The sequence below is a fragment of the Vanacampus margaritifer genome, chromosome 5, assembly GCF_051991255.1.
Source record: "Vanacampus margaritifer isolate UIUO_Vmar chromosome 5, RoL_Vmar_1.0, whole genome shotgun sequence".
NCBI classification, from domain to species: domain Eukaryota; kingdom Metazoa; phylum Chordata; class Actinopteri; order Syngnathiformes; family Syngnathidae; genus Vanacampus; species Vanacampus margaritifer.
This window is the reverse complement of record NC_135436.1, coordinates 23630298-23639213: the sequence shown is the minus strand read 5'-3', so window position 1 is coordinate 23639213 and position 8916 is coordinate 23630298. Positions and strand designations below refer to the sequence as shown.

The following is an 8916-nucleotide window of genomic DNA, read 5'->3' as shown; positions in this document are numbered from 1 at the left end:
ACACCCAATGATGCATACTGAGTTTTCATTAAGTTGCTGATTTTAATCCTCACAATTAGCGCACGCCTACCGTGGTATTAATTCGAAACCAAAGAGGCAAGACGCTAACTTGCTAATGCGAAATCTGTCGCCTCTTCCACGTAGGAGAAAATGGGCAAATTTGGAAAAACTGGCACGTTGAGTCGTGATAGAAGATTTATCCAGTTGTGTCATTAATACAACCTAAGTTGAACCTAAAAAAAGTCTTTTTCCCTTTTCCCAAAGATTGTGTCCGTTTTCAACAATATTTGAACAATGATTACAACTAGGGATGCACCAATAGCCATACAACTCATTTCACTTACTGTATATTATAGTCGTTTTGTTTATATTAAGCTTCAGTCTGAACACTAAAGGGTATTGCGTATGGGAGTTCATACAGTAGATACGAATGAAGAACAAATGAGCCAGCGACAGAGGTTCGAAGCCCATGCAGAGGCTATCATCCATTTTGCAAAGCATAATTAGCATTCAGCTAACAAAGTGATCAGCTGAAAATACAAAATAATACTAAACACTACTTGAAGGTTATACTGTATGTCAGGCTGGTAAGTCTTGAGTAAGATGTTAGTATCGGAGCATTTTTTTTCCAGTCCGAGTACAAACGTACAGAATTTGTGTTCATTGCGAATTCTGCTCATTGACTAACTTTGCTCATCAACACTTTTATATGGAGTAGAAAAATCGCAGCGCAGTGGGAGTAATGCCTCTCCTGGGCATGAACTATCAATATACAGTATAATAGAATTAGTAAAAAAAAAAAAGAAAGAAAAGAATTTAGCATAAGTATAGTATAAGAAATGACCTGGCAGAGCTTAATAACTTCAACTCCATGCCGCTGTCGCTACAGCCAATTCTCAGAGCGAACCAGTCGATTAATATCCTGCCTTCAATATCTTTCCCTCCTTACTTCCTCGGAACCATTTATCCTCAGCGGCATTAAATCAAAGCCAAACAGAAAAGATTATTGAACTCTGTCACAACCGGTTGGGTGAGAATTTAAGCCCTTAAATGGACATTTAGCCCATCGCTAAGTGACATATTATTATTAATATTGGAGTTCAGCATGTTCAATAAGACACGATTAATTTGTGTTTGTACATTTTGGCGGGAACGTGACTGCAGGCGCTCTTAAATCAAATTCAACTCAATCTCTGAACTCAAGCACATTTCGATTCTCTTATCAAGAGTGGAAACGTTTCAATTTGAAGGGAAAGAAAAAAATAATACAGTAATCTCCCTTTAGTGCGATAGCTATCTCATAAAAGGAAAATTACAATTGATTCTTCCTGTTTGCCGTCAAAAATTTAAAGTACATATTGATGTTTATCTTAGATTAAATATAAAGTGACCCAGACATTCCGCTGACTTTGTAGTTCAACTAAGGACTCTCAAACCAAAGGGTGCTGTTAGGCCAATGGTCCTAGGCACGAAAAAAGCGCACAGCTCATCACTAAAAGTGAAAAAAATGTCACAATAACCACATAGTTGAGGCAAAGGGTTATATGATATCAACAGGGTGCACCAAAAGGACCTTCCTCATCTCTTTTGTCCATTTCCAATTAACACATCTTCATCTGTTAGCTCACATGGTTTGCCTCCTCATTCTCCTCATTCTCGCCTCCGCCAGATATTTGACACCGTTCGCGACATCCTCAAACTGCACCGCAACAATCCCACAAAGGCAAGTTAACCAAGCCACAATGGAGGCTGTAGCTCACAAGTGTTATGTAGTATATTTCCGGACTTCCTGCCCGTGCGTGAATGGCGCCCGTTCATGCGCGGGGCTACAGCTGCGTCCTGGCTGCCCTCTTAACGTGACCCGTATTGTGACAGTTCCGGATGATAGACCCCCACCGACTTCTTCTTCTTGTCCGTCCTAAGCATCCAAATGCTTGATTAGTGATTATTTGCTCTTTGAATAAGGCTGAGTTTATTATCACCAGATATTAGTGTTAATTGCATAGTTCGTTATTATTGTTTAAGGCTCTCCCATAATCAAAACCTTAACATAATTTGCATGCATGTTTATTCCAGTCAAAATGTACTGTATGTCTGTTTTTATAACCCCTGGAATTCTTTACCATAGGTTCAGCCGCCCAAAGTCATTTTCATGCTACATGAAATGTTAGGTATGTCTAGTATGAGTAGACTCACAAAAAGGTCCTCCCAAAAACCTATGTGCTTGGGAGGAGCATGGAAAATCGGCTTGCTAGCGCCCTCAGAAGTTTGAAAAAAAATGACGCTACTTAAAATGAAAATGCCAAAAAGAAAGTCTTCAAATTTGGTTTGAAGTAGCCATTTTATAATCATTATGGCCAAGTCCTTCATAGGCAAACTTCATTGACATTTTGTCTGCCTGCTACCAAATTGTAACCGCACACATGTGGCTGATGATTAATGCCTTTTGTAAGAACAATTACTGTTCCTTCTGAATTGAATTTTCAGTTTTATTTCCACAATCGACATAAAATTTGTACATGCAATTTGTTGTCGTGTGAAATAAACTGTTGATTGCACAGAATTAAAAATAATAATAAAATAACGTAGGAAAAGCAAAGTAGAACAGCTGCAATATTATTTGTGTTATTAATGGGGTTCAGTTTTACAGGTTGTAGGTAAAATTAATTGTGGCCACGTTTTAAAATGAATTCTTGATCTCAGTTTTTACATCATAAAAAAAACTGGCATGTGAACACGGGTGTGTAGACTTTCTACATCCACTTGCCTCTCATTCTGAATCATTTGTTATGATTCTTTTGGTTTGAGTCATTGAATTGATGATCATGATGATGATATTGTAGTATAGTCTTTTTTTGATGAAGTTGTCATTAGAAATGCAGTTACTATGTCCCTTGTGTTGATGTTGTCAGTTATGTTTCTTGTGATTAAGTCGGCAGTTGCTATGTCTCTTCTGATGAAGTTGTCGATTGCTATGGAATTATTATGTCACTTGTGATGACGAAGTTGTCATTTGCTATACACTTACTATGTTCATTGTGTTGATGTTGTCAGTTATGTTTCTTGTGATTAAGTCAGCAGTTACTATGTAATTGATATGTCTCTTCTGATGAAGTTGCCTATGGAGTTAATATGTCACTTGTGATAATGAAGTTGCCATTTGCTATACAGTTACTATGTCCCCTGTGTTGACGTTGTCAATTGTTATCCTTCTTGTGATTAGTTTGTCAGTTGCTATGTAGTTACTTTGTCTCTTCTGACGATGTTGCCAATTGCTATGCAGTTACTATGTCCCTTGTGATGATGTTGTCTTAGGTCCTGGATTTGAGGTTTTGTATTTTTGCCATGTAAGCCTCTATTCTGTCACATATAATTGTGAATTGCCCTTACAAGATTTACCTCGGAAGAAGGCAAACATATTAGACGACTCAGTTTGAGTCATTACACTTAAACACTACAACCGCAGTGCTGCCTCAAACGCGAGCAGTCTAACTTTGTAAAGTCAGACCTTTTGATTAGGGTTTGTGTTCCATCACACAGCAGCGTGACAAGCCGCTTGTGTTGTTGTTTGTTACATTCTGGATCAATATTGCTCCTTTTTCAAGGGGATGCAAATTGAAATGCTGCCGCTCTCACTCCACTCGCCCATTTGCTTTTGCTGCTGCAAACACATTCACCGTAATCAGATGCACACTCCCCAGAAAATTGGCCAAGGGGTGACTCAGCAAGGACTTCAGAATCTGAAATGAAGAGTTTCATAATTTGACTAGCGTGAAGGGTGTAAAGAACACATTGGACATCACACAGTCAGGAGTCTTTTTCAGCATAATTCTGCAATGAAATAATCTCCCTCCCTGTAACTTTACAAACAAAAACACTACCCGCACAGTAATTAATATTACCCCCCTCTTGTGAAGAGAAATAATTAGGAACAATTCTTAGTATGAGGGAGTGCAGCTCTACACTACTGCAAACCACAATAATAAAAAATTATACACATACGTTAATACAATACAATAAATGTCATGACATCCACTGTGATGTATTTGCAGGCGCTGGCTCATGTGCCACAAACCAAACCTGACAAAGTGACAGCTCCATCTTGTGGCTGGACGGTGTGTCGCAGTCATTCAGCTCCTGGTGGATCCTTAAAGAGACAAGAACTGCTTTTGACACAGGAGGACCAATCGGCGGCAGGTTAGAATGAAGAACAACAAACGCACCCTCATATCATCCATCATCCTTGTACAATAACCCATTTAAGTCACGCACGTATGCAGTTGCTTTGTGTTTTTTTTTATTACATTTTTTTTTTTAAATCCATAACAGCAAGAATCAAACATAGCAATGCAGGCCCCCTGGGAAAACAAACAATGCGTGAGCTTTAGCCCACCTCCATTCATATGAAACATTTTATGGCTTTAGGCTAGCATTTCATCTCTTGACTGACACACAGGGACGGGGGGAGGGGGGCCCGCCGCAGTTAAACAAGCAGAAACAAACGGCAGCAGAAGGCGGAATACATCATATTAGCACTACGAGCAGAGAAAACAAAACAAACTAAAAAAAAAAAAAAAGTTTTTCTTCTATTAAAGCATGCGCGCTGGTCGCAGGTGCGAGATGAGCCGGTCTGGTGACCAAACTCCCAAAATGTTGCTGTGGTCGGTGGTTTCATCTTCTAAAGAAGCACAGCTTACATGAACAGAAGAACATACTGAGAACTATGTGCTGTATGTCTCTCCAAGTGGTGACTATACTGTAGTCTCAGGATTTTTTTTTCTCTCCATTTTTTTCAAATAAACCACTATTCTATATTTTTTTCTATAAATATCTTATTCCTTTACATATTGATAGTGTATGAATATTGTAAATATGTCTTTCTCTGTTACATGTTTTCTTTAGTCTTAGTACTGTTTTTTTTTTTGTTTTTTTTGTTTTTGTTTTTAACGTGTTTATATGTTTAACATGCATTTGTCTCCCAGTTAAAGAGACAGTACGTGTTATGTTGTTTGGGCCTGACAGGCCTGACAGTGCAGGTGGGGTAGTGGAACCCCCCCCCTCCTCCTCCAGACAGTTACTGGGCAAACTACAAGCTGCTGACTAATTTAAAAAATAAAATAAAAAGAAGAGCGACATTGGCCATTCCTGAAAGGGGGTGGGGTTAGAGAATGCCAACTCAACGCCCTTTGCAAGCAATTTTTTGTTCAGCCTTTTTTTTTTTTGTGGTTATCCTAACAAAACGTTCCGTCATTACAGACATTTTTTTTTTATTCAAAATAAGATCTCAATATACATGTTTTCTCTCTTTTTTTTTTTGACTATGTACAGAAGTGCAAAAAGTCAACCTTTATCGCCCCCGGGAGCTTGACCCCGCCATCCTCCATTTTGTTTGCAATTGACTGAGTGAGCGTGGACTTCCTGCCACGGGACCCCACTGAGGAAAAAAAATAAATATGCAGCTTGTTTTCCCGACATGGCCCAATTTCCAAGGAGAGTAAAAATATCCAAACAATAGATATTATTTGAAATGGATACAGTAGAAAATAACATATCTAAAACATCCAAGAACAATATTTTATATATTTATAGTATATATATTTTCTTTAAATTAAATGACTAGTTACAAACCTTACAATCGTTAAAATACTAAACGGTTGTCGCCGGCGACAGTAGCCATAGCGACAACTCAACCTCTCCCTTCTATTAGGACTGTTAAGTACTCATAGAAAACATCTTTGCTCAGAGAACACAAAGAGACTAGAGGAGTGAACACTAATATGCATCTGGTCGGTATGCATAACGTACAAAATACAAACATTACCATCAAGTCGTACTAAAATCAAAACATACGGACACAGAATTTCAGGTAAAGCTGAGGGGACACGCAAAGACACACTCGAACACGCGTTATAATAGAGATAAATACAACGAAAGAGAATTCAAACGAGTGTTGGCATGGCACGGATCAGGCTTCCCAATGGCATGTTGCATTGTTTTGACCCGATGGTACATTCTAAGGCTTTAGATGAGGGATACAATCGTAACCTTTGTTTTTGTTTTTTTGTCATCATCCATTAAATACTTAACAAGAAACTGACAAAATGAGCTACACTGAATCCTTAATACGGGGTACACATTAAAAATGTGACAAACAACCAGAAAGAAAAAAAAAATCAGCCTGTTCTGACTGCTCTTACTTATGATGATGTGCTCAAGTCATGTGAAGGCGTCACAATTCACAATACTGAACCAAACTGAAGCTGTCGGTGACAATGGCAACGCAAGATGGCTGCTCTCTGACTTCAGCCATGAGATGCCAGTCAGGTCATTTTTAGATGTCCGTGAGCATGACCAACTTGGTGAGTGCCTCTTCGGATTCTTCTTATTTTTCAGAACGAGTACTTGTCATAAAAATGTTTAGGAAAGGTGCCTCAATGTAACCTTTAAGCCTTCTGACCAACCTTTACAAAATGATTTTTACAATCCTTTATGGCCGCAATATTTAAAGCAGGGGTCTCCAAATCAGGTCCTTGAGAGAGCCCTTATCCAGTCTGTTTACCATGTTTCCCCTCCTCCAACACACCTGAATGAAATGATCAGAAAGCTCTGCAGAAGCCTGATAACAATCCTGATTATTTGATTCAGGTGTGTTGGAGGAGGGAATCATGAAAAACAGGCTGGAGAGGGGCTCTCGAGGACCGGAATTGGAGACTCCCGATTTAAAGGAATCAACCACCAATGAAGGAAATAGATTACGTAAAGAAGACAATTGAGATGCTAAAGACTTAAAAATAATAATAATAATGTGATCACAGTGAAGAGGAAAAAAAAAAAAAGTTTGACAGGATTCTCACTGTATTCTCAGAATTCTCACATAAAATGAGAATTCTGAGAAGTGAGAATTCTGACTTTAAAGAGCTATGAATTGTGGAGGGAAGTCAGAAAATCAAAATTCTGTGATTAAAGTGAGAATTCTCACTTTAAAAATCCTCCAACCTCTTTTTTTTCTCTTTTCGCTTTCCCTAATCCTCTTCCTTACAGAGCAGTTAGTATATATGACAAAACAAAAAAAAACAAAAACGGAACAGTAGTAAGTCAACATAAATATTTGACAAAAAATTTTTAAGTCTCACATTACTATACATACAGGAGAAAAAAGAGATGTAACCAAAATGCAGAAACACGTGAGGGATAAAACTGAGCGAGAGAGAAAAATGAAAAAAAAAATCTGGGAAAAAAAAAACTGTAAGCGAGAGACTAAAGAATAATGTCAGTAAGGAAAAGTGGAGTCTAATTAATTTGAAACAGTCCTTTTCTACATTCGAATACATACATACATACACTCCACACTATTCAGGGTAATCTTTCAAATCATACAAAAATCGGCCCTTTTCTAACTTTTGTTAGGAAGTGAAGTGAAGGAAAAAGCTCAAATTCATGTGTGTGTGTGTGTGTGTGTGTGTGTGTGTACCCCACCTAAATCAAAACACAAAAACACTTTGCAAAAAAAGACTTTGGCTAAAAATCGGAAAATTCTGACAAACAAATATTCTTAAGCATGTCTGACCACACCACCACATTGACACTAACAAACCGTCGGAAACCCACGACCCCCCCCCAAAAAAATAAAACAAACACGTCCGCCAGCAGTTGTCACGGCGACTAAACACTAATTCTCCATCTTTGTTGACCTCGTCGCGGAAGATTTGAGGATTTCGTATCAGCAGTGATGGGTCGTGACGGGACCAAAGACGAGTAGTGACGCCTTAAAGGGAAAGCCGATTGCTTTGCATGAGTACCATTGGCGTATTAGCAAGTATGGCCTTTTTTGTTGTTGTTGTTGATTTCTAAAAACATGAAAACCTTCATGGCACAGTCTGATTCCTCTTCTTTCGTCTCTTTCAACTGAAATATAAGGTGCACCTTTGTGTAAACACATGAGAGACAACCAATGAACAAACGTACAAAAGACGCCGCGATTCCTCCTCTGCCTCAGTGGACGCGGCACATCGTCTTATTCGCTTCACATTCAAAGTGTGCCCGGTGAATAAAGGTAAACGCGCCCTCCCTTTACGGAGAGGAGGAGGAAGGCGCTTGTTCAATGTATGCGTTGTGCATGAAGTGACGAGAGCCGACTCCACCCGCAAACTCTCTGTTGTTGACGAGTGGATTCGGCAAGTTCTAATTGGGTTGCCTGTTGAATGGCTGCTCTTTGCGCTGCAGATACACCTGGTAAGAAAAAAAAAAGAAAATTGACGTTGTAGTGCTTTGGGGTGCAAGATATCTATCTATCTATCTATCTATCTACGTAGCTACCTAGCTAGCTAGCTCTTTTGGAGATTACTGAAACAGTAAATGTCCCTTGTAGAAGATAAAAGTATCTATCTATCTATCTATCTATCTATCTATCTATCTATGTAGCTACCTAGCTAGCTAGCTCAGCTCGCTAGCTAGCTCTTTTGGAGATTACTGAAACAGTAAATGTCCCTTGTAGAAGATAAAAGTATCTATCTATCTATCTATCTATCTATCTATCTATCTATCTATCTATCTATCTATCTATCTATCTATCTATCTATCTATCTATCTATCTATCTATCTATCTATCTATCTATCTATCTATCTATCTACGTAGCTAGCTAGCTCTTTTGGAGATTACTGAAACAGTAAATGTCCCTTGTAGAAGATAAAAGTATCTATCTATCTATCTATCTATCTATCTATCTATCTATCTATCTATCTATCTATCTATCTATCTATCTATCTATCTATCTATCTATCTTCGTAGCTACCTAGCTAGCTAGCTCAGCTCGCTAGCTAGTTCTTTTGGAGATTACTGAAGTAAATGTCCCTTGTAGAAGATAAAAGTATCTATCTATCTATCTATCTATCTATCTATTAAAGTTTTTTAATTGT

At 38.4% G+C, this 8916-nt stretch overlaps 2 protein-coding genes across 5 annotated transcripts in view; one reads left to right on the top strand and one right to left on the bottom strand.

Annotated features, from left to right (window-relative positions):
• LOC144052089 (succinate receptor 1-like) overlaps positions 1 to 8916 on the top strand; it is a 173570-nt gene that overhangs the window by 72151 nt on the left and 92503 nt on the right. Inside the window, exon 5 of the mRNA XM_077565903.1 lies at positions 4053 to 4197. The gene's annotated coding sequence lies outside the window, so the exon portion shown is untranslated. The remainder of the gene's footprint in view (positions 1 to 4052; positions 4198 to 8916) is intronic.
• Positions 4276 to 8916, bottom strand: part of LOC144052086 (muscleblind-like protein 1) — a 76490-nt gene continuing 71849 nt past the window's right edge. For all 4 annotated transcript variants that reach the window (XM_077565897.1, XM_077565896.1, XM_077565900.1 and 1 more), the window contains one exon: positions 4276 to 8229. The gene's annotated coding sequence lies outside the window, so the exon portion shown is untranslated. The remainder of the gene's footprint in view (positions 8230 to 8916) is intronic.